Source organism: Protopterus annectens, chromosome 13.part0, assembly GCF_019279795.1.
Source record: "Protopterus annectens isolate FY-2018-M chromosome 13.part0, PAN1.0, whole genome shotgun sequence".
Taxonomy (NCBI): Eukaryota; Metazoa; Chordata; order Ceratodontiformes; family Protopteridae; genus Protopterus; species Protopterus annectens.
This window is the reverse complement of record NC_056747.1, coordinates 776233631-776256646: the sequence shown is the minus strand read 5'-3', so window position 1 is coordinate 776256646 and position 23016 is coordinate 776233631. Positions and strand designations below refer to the sequence as shown.

The 23016-nt window shown below is 38.7% G+C and overlaps 1 protein-coding gene across 5 annotated transcripts in view; it reads right to left on the bottom strand.

Moving 5' to 3' along the window:
• ABR (ABR activator of RhoGEF and GTPase) overlaps positions 1–23016 on the bottom strand; it is a 2680879-nt gene that overhangs the window by 845418 nt on the left and 1812445 nt on the right. The gene's annotated exons all lie outside the window — the stretch shown is intronic.

Here is a 23016-nt window from a genome sequence, read left to right as displayed (position 1 = left end):
TTAGAACTGGTTTGCTTTGAAATAGCCTTCTCCTCTGCCCCTGCAGCAAATGTCACCAGCAGTTGTTCAGATTTCCTTTGAGGTTTAGTCCTGTCCAAGTAGAATCTATGCTGTCTATGCACATCTAAGGAATGCAGTATCCATTCCCCTTTATTCTGTGGATTGGGAAAGAAGGTTGGCAAATGAATGGATTGATTAAGAGCCACACTGGAAACCAACTAGGGCATGAAGGATGGATTGTTTCTGAGGGACACCCTGTCCGCATGTAAGATAATGAAAGACTCCACTGCCATAAGGGCCTATAATTCAGACACCCTTCTAGCTGAAGTGATTGCTAAAAGGAAAGCTGTTTTCCAAGAGAGAAATTTTAAGTCTGCAGTAGCAGCTAGCTTGGAAGGATGTAGAGTGAGTTTCTCCAAGACAAAGTTAAGGTCCCAGGCTGTGTGATCTCAAATTTTTGGCCCCTCTGAGAAACTGCTTGAGTAGTGGATGAGAGAAGAGGTGTGGTTCTGTGTTATAATGAGCTGAAATGGCTGAGCTGTGGATTTTAATGGAGGAAAAAGACAGGCCCTTGTGAAGCATCTCAGTTAAGTATTGCAAAACCTGAGGTAAATTGGGCGCTGATATGCTCATCCCTTGAGATTGGTTCCAGGCACAGAATCTTTTCCAATTTTCAGCATAAGATTTTCTAGTACTAGGCCTCCTTGCCTCTAAAACGATATCCATCACAGGTTTGCTGAGGGATGGTAAAGGAGAGATTAAGTAATTAGCCAGGCTGCAAGGTTCAGTGTTTGAAGCTGAGGGTGCAGAATCTGGCTGAGACAGCAGGGAAGGAGTCTGAGGCAGGTGCCATGAAGATAACCGTGACACACAGGAGGGGGTACCAGTGTTGGTGTGGCAGTCTGGAGCAATCAAAATCATCTTTGGTTTGTCCTGTTTGATTTTTAGTAGTACTTTGGAGAGCAGACGCAGAGGGGGGAAGGCAAAGACTGACGGGTTTTTCCAGCTGAAGGACAGAGCATCCACTTTCCAGGCTTGTTTGTGGGGAGTCCTTGTGCAAAATATGTCCAACTGGTAGTTCTGGGGAGAGGCAAACAGGTCTATATCTGGGCTCCCCCATTTGCTTGTCAACATGTTGAAAATCCTTGGTTCCAGTTTCCACTCGTGTGGGGCCATGAGGTTTCTGCTTAGTCCGTCTGCCAGTGTATTTAATTTTCCTGGCAGGAATTGAGCTTGTAGGTGCACTTGATAGCTCAAGGATGTGTTCCACAATGCCATGGCTAGTCTGCAGAGGGGGTAAGAATGTGTAACCCCCTGCTTGTTTATGTACCACATAACGGTGGTGTTGTCCGTCTTTACCATTAGTTGTCCTGGAAGAATGTGGTCCTTGAAGGCTATCAGAGCATTCTGTACAGCTAACATTTATTTTCGATTGATATGCAGGTGCATTTGGCTTGGGTTCCATTTGCCCTGAATGTACTTCCCTGCCAGGTGAGCCCCCCCATGCATAGTCTGATGCATCTGTTGTTAGGGTTTGGGCGGCAGGTGATGGTGTGAAAGGTAGTCTCTTGTTTTGGTGGCAGGCCTCTGCCCACCAAAGGAACTCTAGGCGTAGGCAAGGCATGATAGGAATCATTGTTTCCAGGTCTTGAGAATGCTGACACCATAGGCTTTTTAGATACCACTGTACTTTCCTCATATGCAGTCTTGGATATGGAATTAGAAGAATGCAGGAGGCCATGAACCGCAAGGCCTGCAGTATTTGTCTTGCAGATAACAGGGTTTTTGTGGCCTCTTGTCTGAAGTAGTTTGTCAAATGGATTTGTTTCTCTGGCGTGAGGTAAGCCATCTGGGAAGTTGTATTCAAGCTTGTTCCCAGGAATATAAATTGTTGACAGGGCACCAGGTGTGATTTCTTTTCGTTTATGGTGTGCCCCAGACAAGTTAGAACCCTTTATACAAAGGCCAGATGATTCAAAAGCATGTCCTGGCTTTCTGCCTGAATTAGAGAATCGTCCAGGTATGGGTATATTTGAATATTTCTTTGCCTGCAAAATGCAATCACTGGACCTAGGCACTTTGTGAATACCCTGGGCACAGTAGATAAGCCAAAGGTCAGTCCAGGGAAATAATAGTGCGTGTAGCCTGCTTTGAAGCATAGGTATCTTCTGCAAGATTCCCTGATTGGGATGTGCAGGTATGCTTCTTTTAAATCTAGTGTTGCCAACCAGGCATCTTTGCCTAGCATAGGAAGTAATTGGTGAAGAGTCGGCATCTTGAATTTTAGAATCTCCAAATAGGTGTTTAAAGTAGACAGGTCCAGGATAGGATGCCATGAATTGTCTTTTCTGGGTACCAGGAAAAGTCACAAGTAGAAACCTTGTCCCTTTTTCTCTTCTGGTACCAGCTGAATAGCCCCCATGCTTAAGAGAGAAAGCACTTGTATTTTGGGCCTCTGCCCACTGATTTGGGGGTAGGTCCGGCCACCCGCTTGGTGTTGGCAACGTGTGGAGGTGAAATCTGTACCGCTGGGACACTATATTTAAAACCCATTTGTCCTGGGTAATGAGTTCCCAGTTCTTTGCATGAAGAGCAATCTTTGCCCCAAAAGGGGCAGTCAGTTGATAAGTGCTTGGAAATTTTAAATGGAAGCATTTCCAAAAATCGAAAAACTGGCAAAACAACGAAAAGGAAGCAGCGAGGACACTAAAACGCACTGTTTATTCCAAATAAATGTAAGCGCTTTCGTTAGTAGTAATGCACTAACTTCTAAAATTAAAAATGAAAATAAAAATAATAAAAAAAAATAATAAATAAAAATACAGAACTTTTTAATCAGCCAAAAAGTAATTGATTAGATAATGAATATGAAGTTTCACCATAACTATAAAATCTTTTTTGAAAGAAAATTACATTATTTACTTAATCTATTATTATTAATGGCCACAGTAGATTAAATAAATAATACGTGCACATAAAAATTTATTTTAAAAAAGATTTTATATTTATGGTGAAACTTCATATTCATTACCTAATCAATTACTTTTTGGCTGATTGAAAAGTTCTGAATTTTTATTTTTATTTTTAATTTTATTTCTAAGTAATTTAATCTGAATCATTTTATTATTTCTATTTTCATTGCTATTTTTTTATAGCTACGACTATTTAATTATGGTTGTCAATTATTCAATAAACTAATTGCATAATTTAGGATTATTTAAGGCTCAGCATGTGATTAGTTGCGTTTTGTCTGAAGAAGTTAGTGCATTACTACTAACGAAAGCACTTAAATTTTAAATGGAAGTCATTTAGACGGTTTACCATGGGGGGGGGGTCTTATTATTCCCAGACTTGGAGGTGGAGGCCCCCCACTGCTTAGTTTTGTGTGTCCCCTGGGACTAAAACCTGGGGTTTCTGCTGTGTCTGGGTTTGGCTTGAGAAGACCTGGAAGGGGCTGGAAAGGACCAATTCTTAGAGGGCCAGTGCCTACTAAATCTAGGAGGCTGAACTAAAGCAGCCCTCCAAGAGGTCTATAAGGAATCAAAACCACATTGCAAGTATGTTTTCCAACTTGTTCAGCAGAATACATTAAATCCTGTAATTCTTTATTTTCCACACAGTCAGGAATCAACATCATTTTCTGTTTAAGCAGTCCAATAACATGTTGTTACTTTAACATATGAAACTGGCAGTTTAAAGCCCTAATGGCCAATGTTGCAGAAGTGTAAACCTTCTTACCCCATCTATCCAGGGCGCTGGCCCTGAAGAAGGGGTAAGATTTTTAGCAGTGGAAGCCTTAATGCCCTTGGGCCCCTGTGAAATGGTCTCTGGATCCGTAATAGGATTTTTAAAAAGGAACTAGTGGGACTCAGGGACCTTGTAGTGTCTGTCAGGTTTTCTGAGAGAAGGAGGCAGGGAATCAGGAGCCAAACTAGATTCCGAAAAAGCATCTTCAACAATGTCTAGTACAGGAGGAATAGCTAAAGGCCTATGCTGAGGTAGGAGAAGGAAATCCCTAAGCCTCTTTTTTGAATCAGAAAAAATCCTGGCTTTCCCAGTGGAAATGCTCCCTTAGAGTATGTAACGTTTCCCCAAAAGAAAAATCCTCAGGAGGGGAAGCAGAGGGAATGGAGTCCTCTGCATCAGAATCTTCATAAGTAGATAAGGGCAAATCCAGATCATCAGAAGAATCAGAAAAAACAGAATCCTGATCAGAAGATTCATAATCAGCATCAGTCCCAGGCCTCTTAGAAGGGGGGGGGGGGGGTTGGCTATCCCTGATTAGAGTTATTAGATCTTCAGCCATTCTTATCATTTGTTTTTTAGGCATAGAGGCCTGAGCATGTGGCCTGGACGTTGTTTTTTTAGGCATAGATCGAGATTAAAATAAAGAAGGAGGTGTCAGTTTAATATGCAAGTCCGTAGGCCTGAATACACCCTCAGAAGCCGGTGCCTGCACAGCGGCTCCGAACCCATCCAAGGTAGAGACATCCATGGGTTCCATAGTTGAAGCATCTTGCGGCACACTGGAGGCCTGCGAATCAGAAGTAGTGGGTATTAGGGGCTACGAAAGTGCCTCACTGAGTACCGGTGAACTGGTGACTGGCTTAGGAGAAGCATCGTCGGCAATTTTGGACCTCGGCAGCCTGTCTCTGTCTTTATATTTGCATTTTTCTGGAATCCCCAGTAGTTGGATGGCTAACTGATGACATTTATGGATAATTAAACTGAGAACCAAAATATTTAGAGGCGAAAATATACCGATGACGGATAGTGTTCTGATTAAATAAAGCACAAAATCGACAGCAAGGTATGCCGTGGTCAGGACTTAGGCAAGGAATACAGTATGAATGAAAATATTTATGAGGTATTTGCTTTTCACAAGTAATGCAATTATTAACTTTTACTGACATCGGTAAGGAGCAAGAAAAAGTTTCCCCAACGGGGTACTTAGCTTTAGTTGAAGACTTCGGTTCTGAAACTCGAAAATGAAAATTTCAGGAGTCGGCCGACTGGCACTTGCGAACTGCTTCTGCTTCGGGCACCGCATGGCAAGAAAGACTGATGTAATCGGGTCAGCTGCATGTTTTATACCCCCTGACATCATGGAAGAAGGGACAGCAACCGCAAGACCCAAGACTTTGTTAATCAGGCTGACTGAGGGCTAACTGCAAGCAGATAACCCCCAAATGTAATGACTGCAACAGTGAAACACAAAGATCATCAACACTATCTAAATTTTATATATATATATATATATATATATATATATATATATATATATATATATATTTTTTTTTTATAAACAGAGTGATGGAAATAATGGAAAGGGGAGAGCCTCTAAGTTAAACGACAACTCCCCCATCCGAGGAGAACCTCTAACTTAAATGGCTAACTCCTTAAGCAGAAAAGGGAGAAGGAGAGAATAAGGGGAACCCTCTAACTAAAGGAGGCCGAAAGCAAGGATGAATCCGCTAACTAAAAATGGATTCATAAGGGGAGATAGGGCTGAAGGAAAAAACGACGGCCTGAACAGCAACAACAACCAAAAAACGGAGATAGGGATCCTAGGGCAAACTATAGTAAAGACTTCTTAAATATTTTACAATTTAAACAAAAAACATAATAAGAAAAACAAAACTTAGCCTGAGCCAGTTTCCAGCAATCTTGAAGCTTCAAGTGGCAAACAACATCTGGGTAACTACTGCTAGGCATGATGGGACAGGGTCTAGCCTCGAGCCAGTGGAAGCTCTCGAGCTTTAGAATATGGCCAAGTCAGAGCCAAGGATCGGCTCCGAATCCAACCAAGAAGGAAGGTGAGTTAGGGATGCCATAACATTAATGCATTTCATATCTTGGGTATCAGACAAACATAGCGCAATGCACTGCAATCCCCTACTGTCTTTAAACACCTAAGCTGTCTGATTGTGATCCAGTGAATGACTGAAAATATAACTAATGGCCACAGTATTTTTTTATTCTCACACGTATCAGATGCAACAAGTGAAACTCACTGCTCCCTTCAAACATAGACACACACATGCACACACACTCTCACACAACATTAACTGTACCAAAAACATACACACACTGTATCCAAAAAAAAAAATATATATATATATATATATACAGGAAGAATTTGATGACCAGGTAAGTTCTCTGAATCTGCAACTCAAGGAGAGAACTGAGGGAGTGACACAAAGGAACCACCATTTTATCTATCAGAAGACATCATAACCTAAAACAGCAGTTCCCATGATACCAATAAATGATCATCAATCTCCTACAAACATTAGTGTTTACTAAAAACACAAATAAGCACTTTTTTCAGAAGGGCAAACCACTGCACATATACAACTCCATCATATGGATTGAGCTTAGATTCAACAAAATGGTTGCATGGAACTGTCCACCACTCCAGGGCCAACAATAAGGACCTGACGCAAGAAGCAACTTCATAAGCAAGTAGTAGCTCTGAAGTCCGTGTCCCATGAAATTCCACTGCTACACCCACATCCTTCAGGCATGCAAAACTGCAACATGAAAAGTCAGCCATCAAGCCAAGAAGGAACAGCGGGATAGTGAGCTTGGTTACTGCTCTGTGTTCTCATGCAGTTAGTCAAAACCTTGCTATCTTGAGTGCTCTCCAAGGACACGAACAGCTGAATAAGTGGTGTACAACTTTCTACAATAAAGACCTTCCTCTGGGAAGTGCTCACAGAGGAATTTCTCCAATTTAGTCACCCTTATAGATTGCAAACACTGATATTGCACAACAGGGCTGCTTCCAAGGAGTCCATGAAAGAGACCTCATAAACCAGTTATCCAAGTACAGGAACATCAGGAGATTCTTCTTCAGCAAGGTTTTCTCCACCATGGGCAAAACCTTGGTGAAGTCTATAAGCATACATGATAGCCTAAATGGTAGATTCAAGTTCTACTTCAATTTTATTACCAAGTGTTTATTAAAGTAAGCGTTGTCAGAAAAAAGTAAATAAGACATACGTAAAGCAGCATAAAGCAGACAGATGGAACAATACATAAATAGTTTGTAGTATAAATACAGAATTTCTTGATGTGTTTTCTTAAAAACAAGCCTGAAAGCATCATGGATCTCCTGAAGCAGACCACAGTGAAACATTCTCTAAGCCACTGCAGCAGCAGTATGTTCCAATGGCATGGGGCTCAGAAAGCAAAGGAATCAGCACCACAACTTACAATCAGATCTATATTAGAACACCGAACATTTGAAATGTCGAGTGTTCTAATATCGACCCGTTTTCAGCGAATGCTGAAAATATCGAAGAAACAGGAAACCGAATTCTTTCCTAGGGAAAGAATTTGGTTGTCCGTTTCTGTTGCTTCGGTATTTTCAGCGCTCTGGTGGAAAGTTACGGGTCGGGTTCAGGTAAGTGTGCAATTGTGTGGACGTGTGGGTTAGGTGAGTTAGGGTTAGGGAGCAGGTGAGGTGACTATGCGATAGTGACGAACCTTAGGGTTAGAGTTAAGGTAAGTGGGTAGTTAGTGTTGTATGTATAGTTTAGTGTAGGGTTAGGTGTAAGAGTTTAGGTGTATGTGTGTGGATTGTTGTTTGTTTGGTGTGCTTGTGTTGTGTGCATGTGTTTTGGAACAGCAAATTTTTTCCCTAGTAAAAAAAAACGCTGTTTCGAATGTTCAATGTTTTTTTTTTCGATTGCTAGGGTTCGATATTAGAACACTTGACATTTTGAATGTTCGGTGTTCTAATATAGACCCCTTACAATCTAAACCCTAGGAACCATAGTGGCCCCACACTGGCAGAACACAAAGGTTCAGAGGAAAATAACAGCACTTACTTCCTTCAAGGATACAACAAAATACACCAAGATTTTAAAGATGATACAGAATCTGACAAGGAGCTAGTGCTACCTCAATTGCATGGGAATAACAAGCTAAGGATAAGTACCAATAAGCAATCGTGTTGCAGAGTTTTGCACCAGTTAAAACCAGCTAGTCTCAGTATGACAGAGCACAATGAAAATGGCACTGCAATAATCAAGGCAAGCGGAAACTACAGTACAAATAACCACAGACAGACACTTAGGAAGTACTACTTGCCTTACTTGGCAGCATTCTTCAGATAAAAGCACAGTGACTTAACCACAGCGGATATCTAGATCCCAAGTGTCAACCAGTCATCAACGATGATGCCAAGATTATACAATGGATTTTCAGTTCACCACCACCATTTGTAACAAATGATGCAAGTCACAAAACAGTATGCACAGCTAAGAACAGAAGTTTCAACAAACGAGTGTGAAGCCACTGACGAACAGCCTCTAAATTGTGCACTAAAGAATCAATGTTTTCCATACATTCCTTAACAAAGAAAAGGGAAAACTGCATATCACATAACAATGCTCCACAGCAATTTTTCCTACTTATCGACCTCCCAAGAACAGCATAAACACCATAAACAATAATGGACCCAGAATGGAGACTTGCAAAACTTCACACTCCAGCGGGTATGTACTGGATGAGTTAGTATCACATGCCTCCCTGTGGGTACATCCTGACAGATGACTGGCAAACCAGTCAAAGGAGGTAGAGGAGAGACCACTAGGTAATAGTGCAAACACATGACAAGGATGCTGAGGATCATGGTGTCAAAAGCTGTCAAGAGATTAAGTAAGACCAGAACAGAGTCAAAAGTACTCATCTCCTAGAAATGAGGATATCACTAAGAACATGTTCCTATTAGAACGACAAAAATGCATTTTGTCGAATGCGTTTTCGTTGACACATAAAGAGCGAACAGGAAAAACAGCGAAGCGGCTGTTCAGCAAATTCTTTCCCTGGGAAAGAAGTTGCTTGACTGCTTTGTTGCTTTGCCGTGTTCTGCACTGTAGTGTGGTCCCTTGTCCGGTATAGCTCCCAAGTGTGAATGTGCAACAGTTACTGACCTTAGGGTTAGGGTGCGGGTTAAGGAAAGTGCATATGTATTGAAAGTGTTTACTGTTTTTTTCTTTTTTTTACATTAGATGTATGGTTGAGTTACGTGTGTATGTGTTTTCAGCTGTTTACTTTTGTTTTGGGGGGTAGAATTAGAGTTAAGGTAAGTGTGTATGTGTTTGGAACTGTTTAGGTAAATGTGCAAGAGTTACTGACCTTAGGGTTAGGGTGCAGGTTAAGGTAAGTGCATATGTTTTAAAATGTTTACTTTTTTTTTTTCGTTAGATGTATGGTTGGGCGACGTGTATATGTGTATTCAGTTGTTTACTGTTTTTTTTTGGGGTGGTACAATTAGGGTTAGGGTACATTTTCATTTTTCACTGAAACTGTCTCAATGAAACATCGTTCGCTGTTTTCAGCTTTCGATGTTTCAATATAGACCCACTACGAACCCTAATAAAGGCAGTCTGTCTACAATGAAGAAATCGGGAACCAAACTGAAGAGGATCAATGATCCCCTAAACAGTACATTGAGATTCAAGCTGTGCATATATGACTTCTCAAACTCTGCCCAAAAATGGCAAATGTGAGACAGAACAGAAATTAGTGACATCAGTGAGGTCCAGAAATGGTTTCTGAACACTAGAATAAATAAGTCCTCTTTTTAAAGAACCGGAAAAACTCTAAACCTCAGAGAAGACTCCATAATCAGATAAAGGACATGGCCCAGAACATCCATGCAATCAAAGGCCAACATAGAGGGTCATGGGTCTGGTCCACAAGTTGTATGTTACATACCAGAAATCAACTAATAAGGTCATCATAATGAGGCACTCAAAAGGCAGAACAAGAGCAGAAGGAAAGACTCTCAGTCTCAAGCACTGCTGTACCCAGGATGTCAGAAAGAAGCAGTGCCAGCCTAAAACCTGCAGTCCTGAACAAACTCATACTGTTCAGATAAAGCTGTACAGCACATCCACAGTCTGAAACAGCAGGGATAGTCAGTTTGCCACTGCAGGGAAACTGCTATCTTGTGGGAAATCTCTGACTGGAAAGAAACACAATAAACATTTAATCCAGTTCAGGCCTGTCAGTCCAAAGGCCTGCATTCCTCCAATGATGTTCCAATCGTTATGCCTGTCTCAAGGAACATAACTCCAAAAATACCTATGGCTCACATGTTCTGAAGCCCTAAAGGTAACAGGATAAACAGGAGATGAGCCCAAGAGACTCAGAGTAGCACTGACTGACCTATTACAATAATAGACACTAACATGTCTGGACTCCTACTACTACCCTTCTGTAGCAAGAGATGAATGGCTCAAAAACACAGATGGCAAAACCTTAGTCCAACACATACACTATCAGATGAAGACTGGGGGAGGATGGTAGTACAAGATCAAAGTAGACCAAGAAGTAATTCAAATTCAGTTCCACAACCAAGTCCTTCGTCACATCTAGAAGAAAGTGTGTTGCAGAGATAGCCACCTGAAAAGCCTGAAAACTTTAATAATAATAATTAGAAATTCCTTTCATATAGCCACCAAATCCTTATCCACCAGACAGACGTTAGCAAAAACATCAAGGATTTGGTGGACCAATACAGAGGCAAAAATGAATCCAGTGAACTCTTGTATGAATGTATTTACATAAGCAGGTGAATGGTAAATGAGGAAAAACCTACATTTTTATCTCACATCCATGACAATCTAATATGACCTGACACTGCTATTTACAACCTAAGCTACAATGACTTCAAATTTAAAATCTTTAGCACCTCCCCAAATCCTGTCCTACCTATGGCAATGGATCATGGACCAAAAGTTTTTCTTTAGTCATTTTTGCATTATTAATGCAAGGTCAGTGTCATGCAACAAAATCATACAGAGACTTACACAGGAGCAAAGGAAGACAGATACTACTGACCTGCATTTAGTGGTAATAAGAACCCCAAGTATGACCCACAAAAAATATGGACAAAACCCTCAGTGTGACAAGATTTCCAAGATGGCTGTACACTGATCTGCAGGTTGATTTTGCCTACTGTATAACCACACATTGCTCTTGGGTCACCCCTGAAAACAGACTGTGTCCTTGGACATACTTGGTTAACAAATGGGTGTTTTCTTCTCCATCATCTTATTTTTATCAGTGTGACAATAGAAACTCATGAAAAAAGCCAGTACACTTTATCAGGTCTGGGTAAAATTCAGCCACTGGCTAATAATTACAAAGCCTGGATGCCATTAAGGAAGAAATCTTGGAAAGTAAGAGACAATTAACCAGCAAAATAGAAAAAAACAACTATCTGGGAAGAATCTTGTAACTGTTCAGTAAAAAGCAGTTCATGTGTCAGGTTTTGTATAGAAGACAGCATCCTGCAATTTAGTGGAAAACTCTGGTACGCAGGCAGGTGTTTAAGATTACACTGAATGAATATATACAGTCAAATAAAAGGCTGGAAAAAACATAAGCTTTAACTAGCTATTAGAATGGATAAAAATGAAAACATCAGAGAATGAAATGAAAGAGGGCTGGCTGGTGATGAAGCTTTTCAAGTAGTGCTACTTCCAAACATAGTGGAATTAGAAGACAGAGAATGCAGAGAAAACCTGAGAGTCCCTGCTGTGCCAGAGAAACTGGAAGTAAAAGATGGCATTAATATTATGAAAGTACAGATAAGCAACTGGATAGGTGTTTCTCAATTTAACTGAGAGGGCACATTATGTGTATGCTCCAAATTTGGCTATGAAAAAGCAAGCAAGACCTGTATTAGTAGAGTTGAAATCACACCAGTAAAGAGTTACTACTAGCAAAACTATGGCAGAAGGGAAAAGTATTAATATCTGGGGAGAGCAGGGTGTTTGTGAAAAATGATTATTCACTGTATACCAGGTAAAAGACAAGCATGTTTATCCTAACAATCAGAGAATGTCAAGAGGCAGGTGTGAGATCCAATCTGCTGTATCCAGCTTTCTTAAGAATACTTTTCCCAGATGATCAGACATCTTTGAATAAAGAACAGACTAAAGACGAAATAAAAAAAAAGTTTAACAATCAAAGAGTGAGCCAGAAAACAGAAGGGAGATCTGCTTATCATTCCTCTGACAATAAGAGAGCCCACAGAGAGACTTTGCCAGTGATGGAAAATGCTTGAGTGACAGAAAAAAAGCACATGAGTACCTTGGACTTGAAACAGATGTTGGAAGATGGAGAGGATCAGGAAAAAGACCAACAGCACTGTTAAATTAGAGAATAAATGTGAGAATATAAAGCATCAATCAATGTGGCTTTGCAAGAAGTGGCTGACAAAGCCCTACTTTATGCCATTAATGTCAGGAAGGGCACTAAAGGGACTAAATAAGAAGCTATAAGTAAACTAGTTTTTTTTCTTACTGCTATTTATATAAAATGTCACAATGTAAAGCGCATGTTATACTGTAAAGCACTTTTGCATACTGTGCAGTCAGGGGTATTTTAAATGGATGGTAGGGGTATTCTTATCTGTGACTGCTGTACATGTTAAATGCATAAAAGCAAGAAAGTAGTTTTTCTTAGTTGTAAGATATCCAGGCTTTACTCTGTAACAAGGTAAGAAAGGCTGGATAGAAGAAAGCTAAAAAAAATAATATAATGTTGTGATATTCAGCTACAGGGGAGAAGAATGTAAAATGTTATTTTTCACTTTACATGAAAAAATAATATAATCATTCTAATGTTTATATAGATGTGGATATTTAGATTAATGGCCTCAATCTGAGTTATTGATAAGCTGTTTTAAGCAAATTGGCAATGATGAAAAGTATGGAATGTGTAGTTATTTTTTTGTATTTGAAAAGTCATTGGCTATATTTTCCATCAGTAATAGCTTTCACTGGGTGATGAAGTCTACAGGTGCAAGCAGTTAATCATTAGAGGAATGAACAATGTGTTCTGAGGAAAGTTACAAGGATTCTTTCATGCATTTGCAAATTCAATATTTACTCGTTTGTCTTCATTATCAATTTGGAGATGAGAAGACTGCATGTGCAAGCATTTAAAAATAAGAGGTTGGAACAGTGTTGGCTTAATGAATAGTACAAGGCACAATGTAATTAACATTTAAAGGTGTACCTCAAGCAGTTCAGTGAAAACTAAAGAAAGTTTGAAACTGTGGGAAGTAAATAAATTAGACAAGTAGTTGCCTCTCCAAAAACCTTAGCACTTCAATACAATTAGTATAACAGTGCAACATATACAAATTTAAAGCTAGTCAGTGCACTTCTTATAGCTAAAACTTAATGACTATTGAAAGCATGCAAGCTGTTTTCACATCTATCATAGGAACAGAGATAAGAAAAGAACAGGTAGTAATTAGTGTTAAGTAGGAACACAGACTGTAGCATACTATTTAGCATGGGTAATATTAATTTTAGATTAAGTAATGCCTGTGGGTCCAGCCACCAATTTGGGACAACTGCTTCTATAGGGAAGGGTAAACATTTGTTGAAAATGTACATAGTTTTGTGTGTTTGTTCTAAGTTAAAAAGGGACAGGGAATCTGAAAATGTTCTTTTCTTTTTTTTTATTTTTTGTTAGTGTGTTTCACTGAAGCAAAACTCTGTGAGACGTGTCAAAATGGAGATGAGAAGCTGCAACTACAGAAGAGATCAACTTGTTAAACACGGATTTATGTATGTAAGCAAAAAGCTGAAAATATGCATTCAAAAAACTGACACGTATAATAGGTGGAAATAATTGCTTTTTGTCTGTACCTGTAAGGCATACAATAGAAAATTGAGAGGAATGAATTATACTAAGAGGTATAGTGCACAAATAGCAATGTTGCAGGAGACACATGGACTGAAATGAGCATGCAAATTTGATTTGGATTTCAGAGAGAACATTCAGCAAGAATATCAGGGACAAAGGAAAATGGGAGTAATAATACAGATTGCTAGAGGAGCTCCAATAGTGACAGAAGAGAGGGAAAAGATAATAATGGTAGATCTGTGGCAGTAAGGAGTTATTGCCATGAGAGAAGAATTACACTGGCATGCACTTATATGCCATCTAAAACTGTTATTATGGAGATTAAGAGTATTTTTGGAGAAATAATACATTTTCAGAAGGGAATATTACTTATGGATAGGGACTGGAACCTAATTTACAACAGTGGTGATGTATCAAGGGGTCCCAGAAGTGAAAATATAATAAGAGAAGGTAGATTTCTGAAGAAAATATGGGAAGTGCCCTGATGCTTTGGGAGCTGGCTGGCTGTTATATCCTTAGCAGGATATAACCCATATAGCTAAGGTTACTGCAAGCGTGATCCAAATGATGAGTATCTAACTAGTAGTTTGGGTGTGACAGCACTGAGTCAATGATTAAACTGGTGAACTGTCGAAGGCAAACCCTTACCTTACGGACAATAAATCAAAAGGAGTGTCAAAACATACTCAAATCAATTGGCATCCATAACAGATATCTGTAACACTTCTAAGAATATGTAACACAGATGACTACCATACCCCAGCTAAAGCACTCAATAAGTGTTGCTAACTGGAGGCCCAAGTTACTATCCAATGATAACCACAAAGGGAAGGAAATGCACACCACACCAAACACTGAACCAAACCAAAAAGTGTGGCTACATATGGTATCCAGCTTCTTGCTGACACATCCTGCCCTCAGTTACAGTGCCCTAATACAGAATCACTGAGGCTCAGGTCACAATTATCTGTCTATGACAACTAACGGGATCCAAGAGTATCATCAAGAAAGAGAGTAGACCTCAAATTATAAGGGATTTCATGCCAGAGTGCTTTTTAGCAACCCAAATAGGGACTGAACCAGATTACTAGGGGTAAGCCACTGTCTAAAGTTTATGGCTAGACCCTGCCTTGTCCCTCTTTGAATTCCCATATGCTTGCAATGAGATAAAAAGTATAAGACGGGATTTTAATAGGTCAAAATGGGTGGCCAACCAAAAACAGGTTCCTCTTGGAAGTAATACCCATAATTAAAGCTCCAACTAAGAATACACATCTGATTAAAAACTAAAAAAAAAAAATGCTCAGGCAAACACGCCATAAAATGAATGATCTGCAGCTTTTCCTAAAGCAGAACTCTGTTAAAATGATGTCAGACCAAAAATATACATACAAAGTGCAATGATATTCAAATCAAATTGAACCAAGTATTACATATTTTACACACACAAATTTGCAGGCAAACTAATATATAAAACAGGGTACAATTTGATTATTTCTGACCTATAAAACAATTAAATCGAGCATAAGGAAAATACAATTTGCAGTAAACCAGTCATCAAAAGGGCTTGAAAGATTTAATATACAAAACAAATTATGAAAATGCTGAATCCTGTTTTAAGACACCAATACAATAAACACATGGTATATAAAATGTGAAATAAAAAAAATAGACGGATTACAGAAAGCTGGAGTTCTTAACTTCCTAGATCTGGTGTTAAATATCAGAAGAGTAAAGACTGCCATTGCAAATGAGACTGCAACTGTATAACTTTATGAGAAGGAGCCAGCCAGAGTAAATACACTGATTAAATACTCCAAGAAGGTCAGCTGGTTCAAAGGAGGACAACAAGAGATGAATAACTTGAACACTAAAGTGTGAGTAAATAATCCAATATATCAGATGGTACAGCAGAAGAAAACAAGCTCCACAACTAGCACTAGGTAACACCTACACTTCAGCAGTGCAATGCTTGCAGCTAATACAGTCACCCACAGCATTCTGTTAGTGGCAAAAATGTGAACCTCCACAAAAATCCCAGGTTCAAAGGAAATAAATCCAGTCAACTGCTGCTTCAGAAAGATATATATACACACACAAATTAAAAGTAAAGCAACAGAAGAAAAAGAAGTACCTTCTAGTTATAGACTATAATTACTAGTAAGTCAAAAATCAAGTCAAATTATCTCAAAACATAGGAACTAATACTATATACACAGTCTAAATACTGCTAGAAGCATTTAGTACAGTATACATATATTTATATATAAATGAACACACCATACACAGACACACATTTAATCTGGCCTTCATTGAATCTCAGTTTGATTGAGCCAAATTATAATGGCTGACAACAATGCATGGCTGATGCATTGAAAGGAAAAACAATGTTTTGCGGGGGGGGGGGGGGTTGCACCCATACCCCTATTACATTAAATATACCAAATCTAACATCACACAACAGTGGGGAAACAAGGAATTTCCCTTTTCCACTGTGACAGTCCCAGACATAAAAACAACACAATGCACTAAGTAACTGATTGATGAAACAGGAATTTGATCAAACATGCAATGAATTCTCATTTTGATGAAAACAACTGCACCAACACACGTGTGAGTGTGTGCTTGTATATCCATATAGCTATATAAAGGTCCATGTCATTTAACTGACAGTTCATTTCACTGAACCTCAAATGGTTGACACCATTTGATTGAAAACTCTTTTGACAGAAATCTTTCTTAACAGCAAATATACCATAAAAATGTTTTTGCGGGGGGGGGGGGGGTCAAGCCCCTGTGCTCCCCACAAATCTCATAGGTTCATAGGAGGTTACTAGGCTAATGGCCCTAGGGCCTTCACAAGCCTAGCCAAGTTTAACCCTTCTTCCCTTAAGGGTCTAGAGGTGTGGTCTACGTTATAAGCAGATCAAAATCAGCACCAACTCCCCCTATCCAAGAGAGACACACATGAAACACCTGGGGTGAATTTGCGGCTTCCCATCCAATCATTCAAGTTACACTTAAAAAGGGTTAATGACGGGCTCTGTTAAACCTGCTTGGAAGTTTATTCCAGAGGACAGGCAACCTCTGGGAGACATATGTCCTGTTGATGTCACATACTAGATTACGATCCCTAGAGCAAGTGAATCGTGTACAGTTTGACTTACACATGTGCAGCATTTCCATTAAGACAGGATCAGAGGTTGCAAGGCAGAGGTCACCTCTGAGTAGTCTATAACATAAATCCGATAATAGGCGACCTCGGTGAAATCAAAAGGCGTGCCAGTCACTGATGCACCCAACGGAACACAATTTATTGTAGAAAACACAAGAACCAAAAACAAAAAAGTTAAGCGCTTTCACTCATAACCATGAGCTTCATCAGAACAATTTCCACACAAACCATTCAATATTTAAATACTATAAATTGGCGCCAAAATGGGACTTGTTCCCTTCCTTAAAGGGGTACCACAATTTTACTAACATGTTATTAGTCTCAATAAACTATCTAAAAATATTATTTACTTGCTTAACACTGCAAGGACCATTAAACCATGACCTGGCTTGAACATGATATATATTTGCTTAAAATATGAATTTGTAAAAAAAGTATGTGTGATAATAAAAGCAATATATGAAAAACAATATATAAAAAGTACAATATATAAGAAATAATATATAAGAAATACAATATATAAGAAACTGATTGTAACCCATATAAATACATTTCCTAATGATACTAACTAAATATAAACCATAAATACCTCATACATGATAAATGTAATGGATGTATGTTGTTACGTATTGTATCTACAAACTGGGGAACGATATTATTGAATAGGTGTTGTTGAAAAGCTTTTCTTGACAAGACATCAAATCATTAAAATTTTAAAAATTATTAAACAACATTATAAATATTTGGTTACTAATAATCAATTTATGTAAATTTATGTAATTTATGTAAACTTGTTCTATAAAATAAAATAGATATGATATATAATAAATAATTGATGAATTTGATAAATATAATGATGTAATAAATATAGATATTTTAAAAACTATATAACACTATGAAATGCTGTTAAAACAATGAATATGTGGTCTAATCAGGTTCATTTACCTATTGTCCCATTCAAGGATGGGTTTACAAGAAATAAATTCATTTAGACCTGGGGAAGTAGCTGCATTAAGGTATAGCTGCCACCAAACTTCCTTATAACTTAATAATTTCTTTTCGTCCCCACCTTTGGGATTCTTGTTGATTAAATCTAAAATACCGAATTTAAATTTATGATTATTGGCCTTCATCTCTACATGCCTATATAATGCATTATTACAATCTTTTCGAGATATACTGTAAATGTGGTCATAAATTCTCTTCTTAAAATTCCTTTCGGTTTTTCCCACATAATAACTAGGGCATACTTCACATATGGCAATGTAAATGACCATCCTTGTGTTGCAATTACCTTCTTTCAATTTTACAATTGTGCTACTATTGTTAAAAATTTTTAATTTATATCCTTCAAAAATATGTTTACATTGATTACACTTGCCACACTTCCTAGTACCTTTTGATATTTGATTTGTCGTTTGTTTTCTAGAATGTCTCTGATCATAATTGTTATATTCAAGAAGTTTCTTCATGTTGTTTCCCATTTTATATACCACCCCAGGTCGGTTTCCCACCACTTTACCTATACTGGGGTCAGAATTCACTACAAACCAAAATCTATTGACAATTTCCATAATCTTGTCGGACATCGGACTATATGTTAATATAAAAGATTTTTGGTGTGTATTGCTATCAATACCCCCAAAGGTGGAATTAAATTCCTTCTTGTCAAACAGACCTGAACCTAACAGGGGTTTGTATTTCAAACCCCATTCACTTAACACATATTTCCCTATGTTTTCCAACATAGTTATTGGATAATTCCAATCTTTGAACAGATTAGTAATGTATTTAATTTCATCATGCATGTCCTGTGCGTTAGAGGTCATACGAGCAGCACAAATGTCTATATTTATTACATCATTATATTTATCAAATTCATCAATTATCTAAAGCACGAATGTCTATATTTATTACATCATTATATTTATCAAATTCATCAATTATCTATTATATATCATATCTATTTTATTTTATAGAACAAGTTTACATAAATTATTAGTAACCAAATATTTATAATGTTGTTTAATAATTTTTAAAATTTTAATGATTTGATGTCTTGTCAAGAAAAACTTTTCAACAACACCTATTCAATAATATCGTTCCCCAGTTTGTAGATACAATAAGTAACAACATACATCCATTACATTTATCATGTATGAGGTATTTATGGTTTATATTTAGTTAGTATCATTAGGAAATGTATTTATCTGGGTTACAATCAGTTTCTTATATATTGTATTTCTTATATATTATTTCTTATATATTGTACTTTTTATATATTGTTTTTCATATATTGCTTTTATTATCACACATACTTTTTTTACAAACAAATTCATATTGTAAGCAAATATATATCATGTTCAAGCCAGGTTATGGTTTCATGGTCCTTGCAGTGTTGAGCAAGTGAATAATATTTTTAGATAGTTTATTGAGACTAATAACATGTTAGTAAAATTGTGGTACCCCTTTAAGGAAGGGAACAAGTCTCATTTTGGTGCCAATTTATAGTATTTAAATATTGAATGGTTTGTGTAGAAATTGTTCTGATGAAGCTCATGGTTATGAGTGAAGGCGCTTAACTTTTTTGTTTTTGGTTCTTGTGTTTTCTACAATAAATTGTGTTCCGTTGGGTGCATCAGTGACTGGCACGCCTTTTGATTTCACCAAGGTCGCCTATTATTAGATTTAAGGTGTATTCTACTCAGCATCGAATTTAGTCTACAACATACAGGGTATAGTAACAGTAATTTCAGTCTATCCATGTAAGACGTGCTGAAGACCCTCAATTTTCTTTCTGAGGAACCTTTGAGGTCTCTCCAGTTGCTGCAGGTGCCTGTTTAGGTACATACCAAAGGAAGCACTGTACTCAATTACTGGCCTGATAAGGGAAGAGTAAAGGTGAGTTATAACCTCTATTGTTCTAGAAGCTATGCCCTTTCTTATGAGGTAAGCAATGTAGAAGGTGCTCCTTACCACCGTGGAGACATGGTGATCAAAAGCAAGGTTGCTGTCAACCTGTGTGCCCAAATCTCTCAGCACTGATTTAGAGCTTAGAGTGTTGTTATTAATATGGTAATCTGCAAGGACATTGCCTTTGCCAAAGGGGATGATAATGCATTTTTTTTGCATTGAGTTTAAGACCATGACTTTGTCACCAATCACTGGTTTGCGTAAGTCCTTTTTTTAGAATGTTAACATCTTTTGGGGACTCTGACTGCTCCCAGTTTGCAGTCATCAGCAAACCTTGTCAGCCAGCGACCTTTAGTTTTTGCCTGTACTTCTGAGAAGTAGATTCCAAACAATAGTGGCCCCAGCACCAATCCCTGTGGATCACCACTGGTAACAGGTCTGCTGGTGGAGGTGGAGTCCCCTGTTTTGACTGTATTTGTTCTGTTGGTGAGCCAGTTTGCAACCCACCTGACAGTTTATGGGTTGACTCCCAGTTTTTTTTAATTTCTCCAAATCTTTTTGGTTTCTCGTACCATGACAGGAATGGACCCCCATTCATAAGCAAAGTACAATAAAGTTCATGATATTAATATTGTTTCACTCTCTGATGTCAGCCAAAAGTGCTCTTCATAGCACTTGCAATGTGCCCAGTAATGACTCTTCCTGCAATTCGTATTGAGTTACATGTATTGGTAGCATATCTAAATATGATTATAGACTCTTTTTTTATAAGACCAATTGCTCCTACTACTATTGGAACTATCTGGGTATCTTTCTTCCACATTGCACTCATTTCTGCTTGCAAATCCTGATATTTTAAGAGTTTATGTCTCTCTGTATGCAGGACACTGTAGTCTCTGGTAGTGGCGAATTCAATGATCAATGCTACTTTTGTCTTCGTTTTTTGGACCACTATAGCTACTGCTTTCTGCACTTGTTTTAGTCAGTTTTTAATTTAAACCGATTTATTTAAACTGTATTTGTTTTAATATTGCTACACACTCAAGTGTGCTAGCTTGCACTGCATTTGAATTGTTTTTTACTGCTGTTTTAACTGCTTTTCTGTAAAAAAAAAAAAAAAATGTTCTAAGCTTGTTTCCCGCCTTTCCTGTAACTAGTCTAGTCCAGATACAGATTTGCTGTATCCAGGACTGTTTATAAGCTTTTGAGCCCCCCCCCCCCAAGCCTTTCTGTGTTGGAGGGAAGCCTTCTAGCTGATCAGTGGGAGTGGTAGGCCCCAGGTAGCCTATCTACCACAAGAGGAGTGGTTTCTGGTCTAGAAATTATAGTTTATTGGCCATTTGGTCAGTTTTTCCATCCCATTCAGCTTTCTGGTTGAAAAACTTGCATTTGCACAGGTTTGCACTTGTTTAAGCTCTGCGGATCCAGTTTTGGCGTCCTGCAGACTGCAAGAGCATCAGGAAGGAGAAGGAGATACTCTAAGTGCCTCCATTTTGATTTTTTCCTAATTTACTGCTTTCTGCACTTCTTTTTAGTCATTTTTTAAATTAATTGCATTTATTTAAACTGTATTTGCTTTAATATTGCTAGACACTCAAGTGTGCTACCTTGCACTGCATTTGAAATGTTTTTACTGCTGTTTTAGCTGCTTTTCTGTAAGAAAAAAAAGTTCTAAGCTTGTTTCTGCCTTTCCTGTAACTAGTCTAGTCTAGATACATATTTGCTGTATCCAGAACTGTTTGTAAGCTTCTGAGCCCACTCAAGCCTTTCAGTGTTGGAGGGAAACCTTCTAGCTTATTAGTGGGAGTGGTAAGCACTAGGTATCCTATCTACCACAAGAGGAGTGGTTTCTGGCCCAGAAATTGTAGTTTATTGGCCATTTGGGAAGTTTTTCCATCCCTTTCAACTTTCTGGTTTCGAGCTGAGGTAAACTATTACTGGTGCTAGAAAGTCTGCTCTTCATTTTTTCCCTTAGCTCTTGCTAGTTCTTTCTCTCTCTTTTGCATTTCAAATAGCTTAATCATTTTGCACTTCAACAGGTTTTTGTAGCAATTATTGTAGCATGCCTAAGTGCCATCAGCACTACTTGTCCTTCATGGAAATAGCTCCAGTACTTAGTAGTTATGACCACCCCTCCTGGCATGATTAAAGGGCAATTCCCTCCACTTTCTCCTATTAACCTGGTGCACTTGGGCATTCTGAGGCAGTGTAGAGCCTGGCTCTTGTACACAGACGAGCCTCTGCTCTTACCACCCAACACTCAGACTTGTGAGAGATGCATTTACATCACCAAACTGCAAGCTATGCACTCTCCAGCCAAGACCGGACTAGCTGGTCAAGAGGAGAAGGTCAGCACCTGCACCACACCACATGGAACACACAGTCCTCCAATACACCCACCATCACAGCTCTCACATAAAAACACAAACCACACACCCACTTTTGTGGAGGCTCTCAACAGAAATTTACCCAAACAGCAGAGACCTCCAAGACAGAAACGCACTTGACCACCACAACACAGCACAAACCACAGGACACATAGCTCACCTCCACAGTGTGCTCTCAACCCAAGTCCCTAAGGCTAAATACCTTGCCCAATACACTAATAATAGGTGACTCAATAGTGAGGCACACAGATGTCCCACTGACTAGGTTGAATAAGAAGGTAACAGTCAGCTGTTTATCAGGTGCCAGAACCCGACACACAACACATGCACTCAGGTCACTCCACAAGTATGACTCTGTTACTGTCCATGTAAGTGTGAATGATCTGAGACGCACCTCCCAAAACTACATGAAGAGAGACATGGTGGTGCTCTTGGATTATGTGGCCTAGGCAGGCATGACGCTAGCCTGGGCAGTATCCTACCATCACCCAGAATGATACTGCAGTACAAACAAAAAATGATTAACTTCAACAACTGGCTAAGTTTCTGGTGGCATTCTAAGGGGATCCAGTATCTGTCTGAGATGAAATGACAGACCTTGATGCTTTGTCAGAGATGGTCTGCATCTGTCACCCTTGGGTTTCCGGGTACTGGTTAAGGCTCTTGCCACCTCTATAGTGCCTTTTTTAGGTGGTATTCCAAAGACCAAATTGCCACCATAACAGCTACAATTAAATGCAATCTGAGGGTAATGCTGCTCAATGCTAGAAGTCTAAATCTCAAGATGCACTTGCTCCAAGCACTCCTCAAAATGGAGAGCATCGACATTTATGCGGTAACAGAGACCTGGTTTTAAGT